Below are 14,158 nucleotides of genomic sequence, written 5' to 3' on the forward strand. Positions count from 1 at the left end.
GGATCCCATTGAAGACTATAGGGCCAAAGGAAATATCCTCCGATAACAAAGAGAAAGAAGCTTTCTGAGAAACTTCTTTGTGTTCTGTGAAATCATGTCACAGAGTTACAGCTTTCCCCTCAAGAAGTCTTTCGCTAAGACAGTTCTTGTGGAATTGGAAAAGTGATATTTGGAAGCCCATAGAGGGCTATGTTGAAAAAGGAAATATCCTCAGATGAAATCTGGAAAGAAGCTTTCTGAGAAACTGCTCTGTGATTTGTGACTTCCACTCACAAAGTTACATCTGTATTTCGTGGATCTCTTTGCTAGCCTTATATCTGTGGAATCTGAGAACAGATATTTCGGATCCGTTTGAAGACTATAGGGCCAAAGGAAATATCCTCCGATAACAAAGAGAAAGAAGCTTTCTGAGAAACTTCTTTGTGTTCTGTGAAATCATCTCACAGAGTTACAGCTTTCCCCTCAAGAAGCCTTTCGCTAAGACAGTTCTTGTGGAATTGGAAAAGTGATATTTGGAAGCCCATAGAGGTCTATGGTGAAAAAGGAAATATCCTCAGATGAAATCTGGAAAGAAGCTTTCTGAGAAACTGCTTAGTGTTCTGTTAATTCATCTCACAGAGTTACATCTGTATTTCGTGGATCTCTTTGCTAGCCTTATTTCTGTGGAATCTGAGAACAGATATTTCGGATCCCTTTGAAGACTATAGTGCGAAAGGAAATATCCTCCGATAACAAAGAGAAAGAAGCCTTCTGAGAAACTTCTTTCTGTTCTGTGAAATCATCTCACAGAGTTACAGCTTTCCCCTCAAGAAGCCTTTCGCTAAGACAGTTCTTGTGGAATTGGCAAAGTGATATTTGGAAGCCCATAGAGGGCTATGGTGAGAAAGGAAATATCCTCAGATGAAATCTGGAAAGAAGCTTTCTGAGAAACTGCTTAGTGTTCTGTTAATTCATCTCACGGAGTTACATCTGTATTTCGTGGATCTCTTTGCTAGCCTTATTTCTGTGGAATCTGAGAACAGATATTTCGGATCCCTTTGAAGACTATACGGCCAAAGGAAATATCCTCCGATAACAAAGAGAAAGAAGCTTTCTGAGAAACTTCTTTGTGTTCTGTGAAATCATCTCACAGAGTTACAGCTTTCCCCTCAAGAAGCCTTTCGCTAAGACAGTTCTTGTGGAATTGGCAAAGTGATATTTGGAAGCCCATAGAGGGCTATGGTGAAAAAGGAAATATCCTCAGACGAAATCTGGAAAGAAGCTTTCTGAGAAACTGCTTAGTGTTCTGTTAATTCATCTCACAGAGTTACATCTGTATTTCGTGGAACTCTTTGCTAGCCTTATTTCTGTGGAACCTGAGAACAAATATTTCGGATCCCAGTGAAGACTATAGGGCCAAAGGAAATATCCTCCGATAACAAAGAGAAAGAAGCTTTCTGAGAAACTTCTTTGTGTTCTGTGAAATCATCTCACAGAGTTACAGCTTTCCCCTCAAGAAGTCTTTCGCTAAGACAGTTCTTGTGGAATTGTAAAAGTGATATTTGGAAGCCCATAGAGGGCTATGGTGAAAAAGGAAATATCCTCAGATGAAATCTGGAAAGAAGCTTTCTGAGAAACTGCTCTGTGATTTGTGACTTCCACTCACAGAGTTACATCTGTATTTCGTGGATCTCTTTGCTAGCCTTATATCTGTGGAATCTGAGAACAGATATTTCGGATCCGTTTGAAGACTATAGGGCCAAAGGAAATATCCTCCGATAACAAAGAGAAAGAAGCTTTCTGAGAAACTTCTTTGTTCTGTGAAATCATCTCACAGAGTTACAGCTTTCCCCTCAAGAAGCCTTTAGCTAAGACAGTTCTTGTGGAATTGGAAAAGTGGTATTTGGAAGCCCATAAAGGGCTATGGTGAAAAAGGAAATATCCTCAGATGAAATCTTGAAAGAAGATTTCTGATAAACTGCTTAGTGTTCTGTTAATTCATCTCACAGAGTTACATCGGTATATCGTGGATCTCTTTGCTAGCCTCATTTCTGTGGAATCTGAGAACAGATATTTCGGAACCCTTTGAAGATTATAGGGCCAAAGGAAATATCCTCCGATAACAAAGAGAAAGAAGCTTTCTGAGAAACTTCTTTGTGTTCTGTGAAATCATCTCACAGAGTTACAGTTTTCCCCTCAAGAAGTCTTTCGCTAAGACAGTTCTTGTGGAATTGGCAAAATGATATTTTGAAGCCCATAGAGGGCTATGGTGAAAAAGGAAATATCCTCAGATGAAATCTGGAAATGAGCTATCTGAGAAACTGCTCTGTGATGTGTGACTTCCACTCACCGAGTTACATCTGTATTTCGTGGATCTCTTTGCTAGCCTTATTTCTGTGGAATCTGAGAACAGATATTTCGGATCCCTTTGAAGACTAAAGGGACAAAGGAAATATCCTCCGATAATAAAGAGAAAGAAGCTTTCTGAGAAACTTCTTTGTGTTCTGTGAAATCATCTCACAGAGTTACAGCTTTCCCCTCAAGAAGCCTTTCGCTAATACAGTTCTCGTGTAACTGGCAAAGTGATATTTGGAAGCCCATAGAGGGCTATGGTGAAAAAGGAAATATCCTCAAGTGAAATCTGTAAAGAAGCTTTCTGAGAAACTGCTTAGTGTTCTGTTAATTCATCTCACAGAGTTACATCTGTATTTCTTGGATCTCTTTGCTAGCCTTATTTCTGTGGAATCTGAGAACAGATATTTCGGATCCCTTTGAAGACGATAGGGCCAAAGGAAATATCCTCCGATAACAAAGAGAAAGAAGCTTTCTGAGAAACTTCTTTGTGTTCTTTGAAATCATCTCACAGAGTTACAGGTTTCCCCTCAAGAAGCCTTTCGCTAAGACAGTTCTTGTGTAATTGGCAAAGTGATATTTGGAACCCCTACAGGGCTATGGTGAAAAAGGAAATATCCTCAGATGAAATCTGGAAAGAAGCTTTCTGAGAAACTGCTTAGTGTTCTGTTAATTCATCTCACAGAGTTACACCTGTATTTCGTGGATCTCTTTGCTAGCCTTATTTCTGTGGAATCTGAGAACAGATATTTCGGATCCCTTTGAAGACTATAGGGCCAAAGGAAATATCCTCCGATAACAAAGAGAAAGAAGCTTTCTGAGAAACTTCTTTGTGTTCTGTGAAATCATCTCACAGAGTTACATCTTTCCCCTCAAGAAGCCTTTCGCTAACACAGTTCTTGTGGAATTGGCAAAGTGATATTTGGAAGGCCATAGAGGGCTATGGTGAAAAAGGAAATATCCTCAGATGAAATCTGGAAAGAAGCTTTCTGAGAAACTGCTTAGTGTTCTGTTAATTCATCTCACAGAGTTTCATCTGTATTTCGTGGATCTCTTTGCTAGCCTTATTTCTGTGGAATCTGAGAACAGATATTTCGGATCCCTTTGAAGACTATAGGGCCAAAGGAAATATCCTCCGATAACAAAGAGAAAGAAGCTTTCTGAGAAACTTCTTTGTGTTCTGTGAAATCATCTCACAGAGTTACAGCTTTCCCCTCAAGAAGCCTTTCGCTAAGACAGTTCTTGTGTAATTGGCAAAGTGATATTTGAAAGCCCATAGAGGGCTATGGTGAAAAAGGAAATATCCTCCGATGAAATCTGGAAAGAAGCTTTCTGAGAAACTGCTTAGTGTTCTGTTAATTCATCTCACAGAGTTACATCTGTATTTCGTGGATCTCTTTGCTAGCCTTATTTCTGTGGAATCTGAGAACAGATATTTCGGATCCCTTTGAAGACTATAGGGCCAAAGGAAATATCCTCCGATAACAAAGAGAAAGAAGCTTTCTGAGAAACTTCTTTGTGTTCTGTGAAATCATCTCACAGAGTTACAGCTTTCCTCTCAAGAAGACTTTCGCTAAGACAGTTCTTGTGGAATTGGCAAAGTGATATTTGGAAGCCCTTAGAAGGCAATGGTGAAAAGAAATATCCTCAGATGAAATCTGGAAAGAAGCTTTCTGAGAAACTGCTTAGTGTTCTGTTAATTCATCTCACAGAGTTACATCTATATTTCGTGGATCTCTTTGCTACCCTTATTTCTGTGGAATCTGAGAACAGATATTTCGGATCCCTTTAAAGTCTATAGGTCCAAAGGAAATATCCTCCGATAATAAAGAGAAAGAAGCTTTCTGAGAAACTTCTTTGTGTTCTTTGAAATCATCTCACAGAGTTACAGGTTTCCCCTCAAGAAGCCTTTCGCTAAGACAGTTCTTGTGTAATTGGCAAAGTGATATTTGGAACCCCTACAGGGCTATGGTGAAAAAGGAAATATCCTCAGATGAAATCTGGAAAGAAGCTTTCTGAGAAACTGCTTAGTGTTCTGTTAATTCATCTCACAGAGTTACACCTGTATTTCGTGGATCTCTTTGCTAGCCTTATTTCTGTGGAATCTGAGAACAGATATTTCGGATCCCTTTGAAGACTATAGGGCCAAAGGAAATATCCTCCGATAACAAAGAGAAAGAAGCTTTCTGAGAAACTTCTTTGTGTTCTGTGAAATCATCTCACAGAGTTACATCTTTCCCCTCAAGAAGCCTTTCGCTAACACAGTTCTTGTGTAATTGGCAAAGTGATATTTGAAAGCCCATAGAGGGCTATGGTGAAAAAGGAAATATCCTCGGATGAAATCTGGAAAGAAGCTTTCTGAGAAACTGCTTAGTGTTCTGTTAATTCATCTCACAGAGATACATCTATATTTCGTGTATCTCTTTGCTAGCCTTATTTCTGTGGAATCTGAGAACAGATATTTCGGATCCCTTTGAAGACTATAGGGCGAAAGGAAATATCCTCCGATAACAAAGAGAAAGAAGCTTTCTGAGAAACTTCTTTGTGTTCTGTGAAATCATCTCACAGAGTTACAGCTTTCCCCTCAAGAAGCCTTTCGCTAAGACAGTTCTTGTGGAATTGGCAAAGTGATATTTGGAAGCCCATAGAGGGCAATGGTGAAAAAGGAAATATCCTCAGATGAAATCTGGCAAGAAGCTTTCTGAGAAACTGCTCTGTGATGTGTGTCTTCCACTCACAGAGTTACATCTGTATTTCGTGGATCTCTTTGCTATCCTTATTTCTGTGGAATCTGAGAACAGATATTTCGATCCCTTTGAAGACTATAGGGCCAAAGGAAATATCCTCCGATAACAAAGAGAACGATGCCTTCTGAGAAATTTCTTTGTGTTCTGTGAAATCATCTCACAGAGTTACAGCTTTCCCCTCAAGAAGCCTTTCGCTAAGACAGTTCTTGTGGAATTGGCAAAGTGATATTTGGAAGCCCATAGAGGGCTATGGTGAGAAAGGAAATATCCTCAGATGAAATCTGGAAAGAAGCTTTCTGAGAAACTGCTTAGTGTTCTGTTAATTCATCTCACGGAGTTACATCTGTATTTCGTGGATCTCTTTGCTAGCCTTATTTCTGTGGAATCTGAGAACAGATATTTCGGATCCCTTTGAAGACTATACGGCCAAAGGAAATATCCTCCGATAACAAAGAGAAAGAAGCTTTCTGAGAAACTTCTTTGTGTTCTGTGAAATCATCTCACAGAGTTACAGCTTTCCCCTCAAGAAGCCTTTCGCTAAGACAGTTCTTGTGGAATTGGCAAAGTGATATTTGGAAGCCCATAGAGGGCTATGGTGAAAAAGGAAATATCCTCAGACGAAATCTGGAAAGAAGCTTTCTGAGAAACTGCTTAGTGTTCTGTTAATTCATCTCACAGAGTTACATCTGTATTTCGTGGAACTCTTTGCTAGCCTTATTTCTGTGGAACCTGAGAACAAATATTTCGGATCCCAGTGAAGACTATAGGGCCAAAGGAAATATCCTCCGATAACAAAGAGAAAGAAGCTTTCTGAGAAACTTCTTTGTGTTCTGTGAAATCATCTCACAGAGTTACAGCTTTCCCCTCAAGAAGTCTTTCGCTAAGACAGTTCTTGTGGAATTGTAAAAGTGATATTTGGAAGCCCATAGAGGGCTATGGTGAAAAAGGAAATATCCTCAGATGAAATCTGGAAAGAAGCTTTCTGAGAAACTGCTCTGTGATTTGTGACTTCCACTCACAGAGTTACATCTGTATTTCGTGGATCTCTTTGCTAGCCTTATATCTGTGGAATCTGAGAACAGATATTTCGGATCCGTTTGAAGACTATAGGGCCAAAGGAAATATCCTCCGATAACAAAGAGAAAGAAGCTTTCTGAGAAACTTCTTTGTTCTGTGAAATCATCTCACAGAGTTACAGCTTTCCCCTCAAGAAGCCTTTAGCTAAGACAGTTCTTGTGGAATTGGAAAAGTGGTATTTGGAAGCCCATAAAGGGCTATCGTGAAAAAGGAAATATCCTCAGATGAAATCTTGAAAGAAGATTTCTGATAAACTGCTTAGTGTTCTGTTAATTCATCTCACAGAGTTACATCGGTATATCGTGGATCTCTTTGCTAGCCTCATTTCTGTGGAATCTGAGAACAGATATTTCGGAACCCTTTGAAGATTATAGGGCCAAAGGAAATATCCTCCGATAACAAAGAGAAAGAAGCTTTCTGAGAAACTTCTTTGTGTTCTGTGAAATCATCTCACAGAGTTACAGTTTTCCCCTCAAGAAGTCTTTCGCTAAGACAGTTCTTGTGGAATTGGCAAAATGATATTTTGAAGCCCATAGAGGGCTATGGTGAAAAAGGAAATATCCTCAGATGAAATCTGGAAATGAGCTATCTGAGAAACTGCTCTGTGATGTGTGACTTCCACTCACCGAGTTACATCTGTATTTCGTGGATCTCTTTGCTAGCCTTATTTCTGTGGAATCTGAGAACAGATATTTCGGATCCCTTTGAAGACTAAAGGGACAAAGGAAATATCCTCCGATAACAAAGAGAAAGAAGCTTTCTGAGAAACTTCTTTGTGTTCTGTGAAATCATCTCACAGAGTTACAGCTTTCCCCTCAAGAAGCCTTTCGCTAATACAGTTCTCGTGTAAGTGGCAAAGTGATATTTGGAAGCCCATAGAGGGCTATGGTGAAAAAGGAAATATCCTCAAGTGAAATCTGTAAAGAAGCTTTCTGAGAAACTGCTTAGTGTTCTGTTAATTCATCTCACGGAGTTACATCTGTATTTCGTGGATCTCTTTGCTAGCCTTATTTCTGTGGAATCTGAGAACAGATATTTCGGATCCCTTTGAAGACTATACGGCCAAAGGAAATATCCTCCGATAACAAAGAGAAAGAAGCTTTCTGAGAAACTTCTTTGTGTTCTGTGAAATCATCTCACAGAGTTACAGCTTTCCCCTCAAGAAGCCTTTCGCTAAGACAGTTCTTGTGGAATTGGCAAAGTGATATTTGGAAGCCCATAGAGGGCTATGGTGAAAAAGGAAATATCCTCAGACGAAATCTGGAAAGAAGCTTTCTGAGAAACTGCTTAGTGTTCTGTTAATTCATCTCACAGAGTTACATCTGTATTTCGTGGAACTCTTTGCTAGCCTTATTTCTGTGGAACCTGAGAACAAATATTTCGGATCCCAGTGAAGACTATAGGGCCAAAGGAAATATCCTCCGATAACAAAGAGAAAGAAGCTTTCTGAGAAACTTCTTTGTGTTCTGTGAAATCATCTCACAGAGTTACAGCTTTCCCCTCAAGAAGTCTTTCGCTAAGACAGTTCTTGTGGAATTGTAAAAGTGATATTTGGAAGCCCATAGAGGGCTATGGTGAAAAAGGAAATATCCTCAGATGAAATCTGGAAAGAAGCTTTCTGAGAAACTGCTCTGTGATTTGTGACTTCCACTCACAGAGTTACATCTGTATTTCGTGGATCTCTTTGCTAGCCTTATATCTGTGGAATCTGAGAACAGATATTTCGGATCCGTTTGAAGACTATAGGGCCAAAGGAAATATCCTCCGATAACAAAGAGAAAGAAGCTTTCTGAGAAACTTCTTTGTGTTCTGTGAAATCATCTCACAGAGTTACAGCTTTCCCCTCAAGAAGCCTTTCGCTAAGACAGTTCTTGTGTAATTGGCAAAGTGATATTTGAAAGCCCATAGAGGGCTATGGTGAAAAAGGAAATATCCTCCGATGAAATCTGGAAAGAAGCTTTCTGAGAAACTGCTTAGTGTTCTGTTAATTCATCTCACAGAGTTACATCTGTATTTCGTGGATCTCTTTGCTAGCCTTATTTCTGTGGAATCTGAGAACAGATATTTCGGATCCCTTTGAAGACTATAGGGCCAAAGGAAATATCCTCCGATAACAAAGAGAAAGAAGCTTTCTGAGAAACTTCTTTGTGTTCTGTGAAATCATCTCACAGAGTTACAGCTTTCCTCTCAAGAAGACTTTCGCTAAGACAGTTCTTGTGGAATTGGCAAAGTGATATTTGGAAGCCCTTAGAAGGCAATGGTGAAAAGAAATATCCTCAGATGAAATCTGGAAAGAAGCTTTCTGAGAAACTGCTTAGTGTTCTGTTAATTCATCTCACAGAGTTACATCTATATTTCGTGGATCTCTTTGCTACCCTTATTTCTGTGGAATCTGAGAACAGATATTTCGGATCCCTTTAAAGTCTATAGGTCCAAAGGAAATATCCTCCGATAATAAAGAGAAAGAAGCTTTCTGAGAAACTTCTTTGTGTTCTTTGAAATCATCTCACAGAGTTACAGGTTTCCCCTCAAGAAGCCTTTCGCTAAGACAGTTCTTGTGTAATTGGCAAAGTGATATTTGGAACCCCTACAGGGCTATGGTGAAAAAGGAAATATCCTCAGATGAAATCTGGAAAGAAGCTTTCTGAGAAACTGCTTAGTGTTCTGTTAATTCATCTCACAGAGTTACACCTGTATTTCGTGGATCTCTTTGCTAGCCTTATTTCTGTGGAATCTGAGAACAGATATTTCGGATCCCTTTGAAGACTATAGGGCCAAAGGAAATATCCTCCGATAACAAAGAGAAAGAAGCTTTCTGAGAAACTTCTTTGTGTTCTGTGAAATCATCTCACAGAGTTACATCTTTCCCCTCAAGAAGCCTTTCGCTAACACAGTTCTTGTGTAATTGGCAAAGTGATATTTGAAAGCCCATAGAGGGCTATGGTGAAAAAGGAAATATCCTCCGATGAAATCTGGAAAGAAGCTTTCTGAGAAACTGCTTAGTGTTCTGTTAATTCATCTCACAGAGATACATCTATATTTCGTGTATCTCTTTGCTAGCCTTATTTCTGTGGAATCTGAGAACAGATATTTCGGATCCCTTTGAAGACTATAGGGCGAAAGGAAATATCCTCCGATAACAAAGAGAAAGAAGCTTTCTGAGAAACTTCTTTGTGTTCTGTGAAATCATCTCACAGAGTTACAGCTTTCCCCTCAAGAAGCCTTTCGCTAAGACAGTTCTTGTGGAATTGGCAAAGTGATATTTGGAAGCCCATAGAGGGCAATGGTGAAAAAGGAAATATCCTCAGATGAAATCTGGCAAGAAGCTTTCTGAGAAACTGCTCTGTGATGTGTGCCTTCCACTCACAGAGTTACATCTGTATTTCGTGGATCTCTTTGCTATCCTTATTTCTGTGGAATCTGAGAACAGATATTTCGATCCCTTTGAAGACTATAGGGCCAAAGGAAATATCCTCCGATAACAAAGAGAACGATGCCTTCTGAGAAATTTCTTTGTGTTCTGTGAAATCATCTCACAGAGTTACAGCTTTCCCCTCAAGAAGCCTTTCGCTAAGACAGTTCTTGTGGAATTGGCAAAGTGATATTTGGAAGCCCATAGAGGGCTATGGTGAGAAAGGAAATATCCTCAGATGAAATCTGGAAAGAAGCTTTCTGAGAAACTGCTTAGTGTTCTGTTAATTCATCTCACGGAGTTACATCTGTATTTCGTGGATCTCTTTGCTAGCCTTATTTCTGTGGAATCTGAGAACAGATATTTCGGATCCCTTTGAAGACTATACGGCCAAAGGAAATATCCTCCGATAACAAAGAGAAAGAAGCTTTCTGAGAAACTTCTTTGTGTTCTGTGAAATCATCTCACAGAGTTACAGCTTTCCCCTCAAGAAGCCTTTCGCTAAGACAGTTCTTGTGGAATTGGCAAAGTGATATTTGGAAGCCCATAGAGGGCTATGGTGAAAAAGGAAATATCCTCAGACGAAATCTGGAAAGAAGCTTTCTGAGAAACTGCTTAGTGTTCTGTTAATTCATCTCACAGAGTTACATCTGTATTTCGTGGAACTCTTTGCTAGCCTTATTTCTGTGGAACCTGAGAACAAATATTTCGGATCCCAGTGAAGACTATAGGGCCAAAGGAAATATCCTCCGATAACAAAGAGAAAGAAGCTTTCTGAGAAACTTCTTTGTGTTCTGTGAAATCATCTCACAGAGTTACAGCTTTCCCCTCAAGAAGTCTTTCGCTAAGACAGTTCTTGTGGAATTGTAAAAGTGATATTTGGAAGCCCATAGAGGGCTATGGTGAAAAAGGAAATATCCTCAGATGAAATCTGGAAAGAAGCTTTCTGAGAAACTGCTCTGTGATTTGTGACTTCCACTCACAGAGTTACATCTGTATTTCGTGGATCTCTTTGCTAGCCTTATATCTGTGGAATCTGAGAACAGATATTTCGGATCCCTTTGAAGACTATAGGGCCAAAGGAAATATCCTCCGATAACAAAGAGAAAGAAGCTTTCTGAGAAACTTCTTTGTTCTGTGAAATCATCTCACAGAGTTACAGCTTTCCCCTCAAGAAGCCTTTAGCTAAGACAGTTCTTGTGGAATTGGAAAAGTGGTATTTGGAAGCCCATAAAGGGCTATGGTGAAAAAGGAAATATCCTCAGATGAAATCTTGAAAGAAGATTTCTGATAAACTGCTTAGTGTTCTGTTAATTCATCTCACAGAGTTACATCGGTATATCGTGGATCTCTTTGCTAGCCTCATTTCTGTGGAATCTGAGAACAGATATTTCGGAACCCTTTGAAGATTATAGGGCCAAAGGAAATATCCTCCGATAACAAAGAGAAAGAAGCTTTCTGAGAAACTTCTTTGTGTTCTGTGAAATCATCTCACAGAGTTACAGTTTTCCCCTCAAGAAGTCTTTCGCTAAGACAGTTCTTGTGGAATTGGCAAAATGATATTTTGAAGCCCATAGAGGGCTATGGTGAAAAAGGAAATATCCTCAGATGAAATCTGGAAATGAGCTATCTGAGAAACTGCTCTGTGATGTGTGACTTCCACTCACCGAGTTACATCTGTATTTCGTGGATCTCTTTGCTAGCCTTATTTCTGTGGAATCTGAGAACAGATATTTCGGATCCCTTTGAAGACTAAAGGGACAAAGGAAATATCCTCCGATAACAAAGAGAAAGAAGCTTTCTGAGAAACTTCTTTGTGTTCTGTGAAATCATCTCACAGAGTTACAGCTTTCCCCTCAAGAAGCCTTTCGCTAATACAGTTCTCGTGTAACTGGCAAAGTGATATTTGGAAGCCCATAGAGGGCTATGGTGAAAAAGGAAATATCCTCAAGTGAAATCTGTAAAGAAGCTTTCTGAGAAACTGCTTAGTGTTCTGTTAATTCATCTCACAGAGTTACATCTGTATTTCTTGGATCTCTTTGCTAGCCTTATTTCTGTGGAATCTGAGAACAGATATTTCGGATCCCTTTGAAGACTATAGGGCCAAAGGAAATATCCTCCGATAACAAAGAGAAAGAAGCTTTCTGAGAAACTTCTTTGTGTTCTTTGAAATCATCTCACAGAGTTACAGGTTTCCCCTCAAGAAGCCTTTCGCTAAGACAGTTCTTGTGTAATTGGCAAAGTGATATTGGGAACCCCTACAGGGCTATGGTGAAAAAGGAAATATCCTCAGATGAAATCTGGAAAGAAGCTTTCTGAGAAACTGCTTAGTGTTCTGTTAATTCATCTCACAGAGTTACACCTGTATTTCGTGGATCTCTTTGCTAGCCTTATTTCTGTGGAATCTGAGAACAGATATTTCGGATCCCTTTGAAGACTATAGGGCCAAAGGAAATATCCTCCGATAACAAAGAGAAAGAAGCTTTCTGAGAAACTTCTTTGTGTTCTGTGAAATCATCTCACAGAGTTACATCTTTCCCCTCAAGAAGCCTTTCGCTAACACAGTTCTTGTGGAATTGGAAAAGTGATATTTGGAAGGCCATAGAGGGCTATGGTGAAAAAGGAAATATCCTCAGATGAAATCTGGAAAGAAGCTTTCTGAGAAACTGCTTAGTGTTCTGTTAATTCATCTCACAGAGTTTCATCTGTATTTCGTGGATCTCTTTGCTAGCCTTATTTCTGTGGAATCTGAGAACAGATATTTCGGATCCCTTTGAAGACTATAGGGCCAAAGGAAATATCCTCCGATAACAAAGAGAAAGAAGCTTTCTGAGAAACTTCTTTGTGTTCTGTGAAATCATCTCACAGAGTTACAGCTTTCCCCTCAAGAAGCCTTTCGCTAAGACAGTTCTTGTGTAATTGGCAAAGTGATATTTGAAAGCCCATAGAGGGCTATGGTGAAAAAGGAAATATCCTCAGATGAAATCTGGAAAGAAGCTTTCTGAGAAACTGCTTAGTGTTCTGTTAATTCATCTCACAGAGTTACATCTGTATTTCGTGGATCTCTTTGCTAGCCTTATTTCTGTGGAATCTGAGAACAGATATTTCGGATCCCTTTGAAGACTATAGGGCCAAAGGAAATATCCTCCGATAACAAAGAGAAAGAAGCTTTCTGAGAAACTTCTTTGTGTTCTGTGAAATCATCTCACAGAGTTACAGCTTTCCCCTCAAGAAGCCTTTCGCTAAGACAGTTCTTGTGGAATTGGAAAAGTGATATTTCGAAGCCCATAGAGGTCTATGGTGAAAAAGGAAATATCCTCAGATGAAATCTGGAAAGAAGCTTTCTGAGAAACTGCTTAGTGTTCTGTTAATTCATCTCACAGAGTTACATCTGTATTTCGTGGATCTCTTTGCTAGCCTTATTTCTGTGGAATCTGAGAACAGATATTTCGGATCCCTTTGAAGACTATAGTGCGAAAGGAAATATCCTCCGATAACAAAGAGAAAGAAGCCTTCTGAGAAACTTCTTTCTGTTCTGTGAAATCATCTCACAGAGTTACAGCTTTCCCCTCAAGAAGCCTTTCGCTAAGACAGTTCTTGTGGAATTGGCAAAGTGATATTTGGAAGCCCATAGAGGGCTATGGTGAGAAAGGAAATATCCTCAGATGAAATCTGGAAAGAAGCTTTCTGAGAAACTGCTTAGTGTTCTGTTAATTCATCTCACGGAGTTACATCTGTATTTCGTGGATCTCTTTGCTAGCCTTATTTCTGTGGAATCTGAGAACAGATATTTCGGATCCCTTTGAAGACTATACGGCCAAAGGAAATATCCTCCGATAACAAAGAGAAAGAAGCTTTCTGAGAAACTTCTTTGTGTTCTGTGAAATCATCTCACAGAGTTACAGCTTTCCCCTCAAGAAGCCTTTCGCTAAGACAGTTCTTGTGGAATTGGCAAAGTGATATTTGGAAGCCCATAGAGGGCTATGGTGAAAAAGGAAATATCCTCAGACGAAATCTTGAAAGAAGCTTTCTGAGAAACTGCTTAGTGTTCTGTTAATTCATCTCACAGAGTTACATCTGTATTTCGTGGAACTCTTTGCTAGCCTTATTTCTGTGGAACCTGAGAACAAATATTTCGGATCCCAGTGAAGACTATAGGGCCAAAGGAAATATCCTCCGATAACAAAGAGAAAGAAGCTTTCTGAGAAACTTCTTTGTGTTCTGTGAAATCATCTCACAGAGTTACAGCTTTCCCCTCAAGAAGTCTTTCGCTAAGACAGTTCTTGTGGAATTGTAAAAGTGATATTTGGAAGCCCATAGTTGGCTATGGTGAAAAAGGAAATATCCTCAGATGAAATCTGGAAAGAAGCTTTCTGAGAAACTGCTCTGTGATTTGTGACTTCCACTCACAGAGTTACATCTGTATTTCGTGGATCTCTTTGCTAGCCTTATATCTGTGGAATCTGAGAACAGATATTTCGGATCCGTTTGAAGACTATAGGGCCAAAGGAAATATCCTCCGATAACAAAGAGAAAGAAGCTTTCTGAGAAACTTCTTTGTTCTGTGAAATCATCTCACAGAGTTACAGCT

Source organism: Macaca nemestrina, chromosome 5 (assembly GCF_043159975.1).
Source record: "Macaca nemestrina isolate mMacNem1 chromosome 5, mMacNem.hap1, whole genome shotgun sequence".
NCBI lineage: Eukaryota > Metazoa > Chordata > Mammalia > Primates > Cercopithecidae > Macaca > Macaca nemestrina.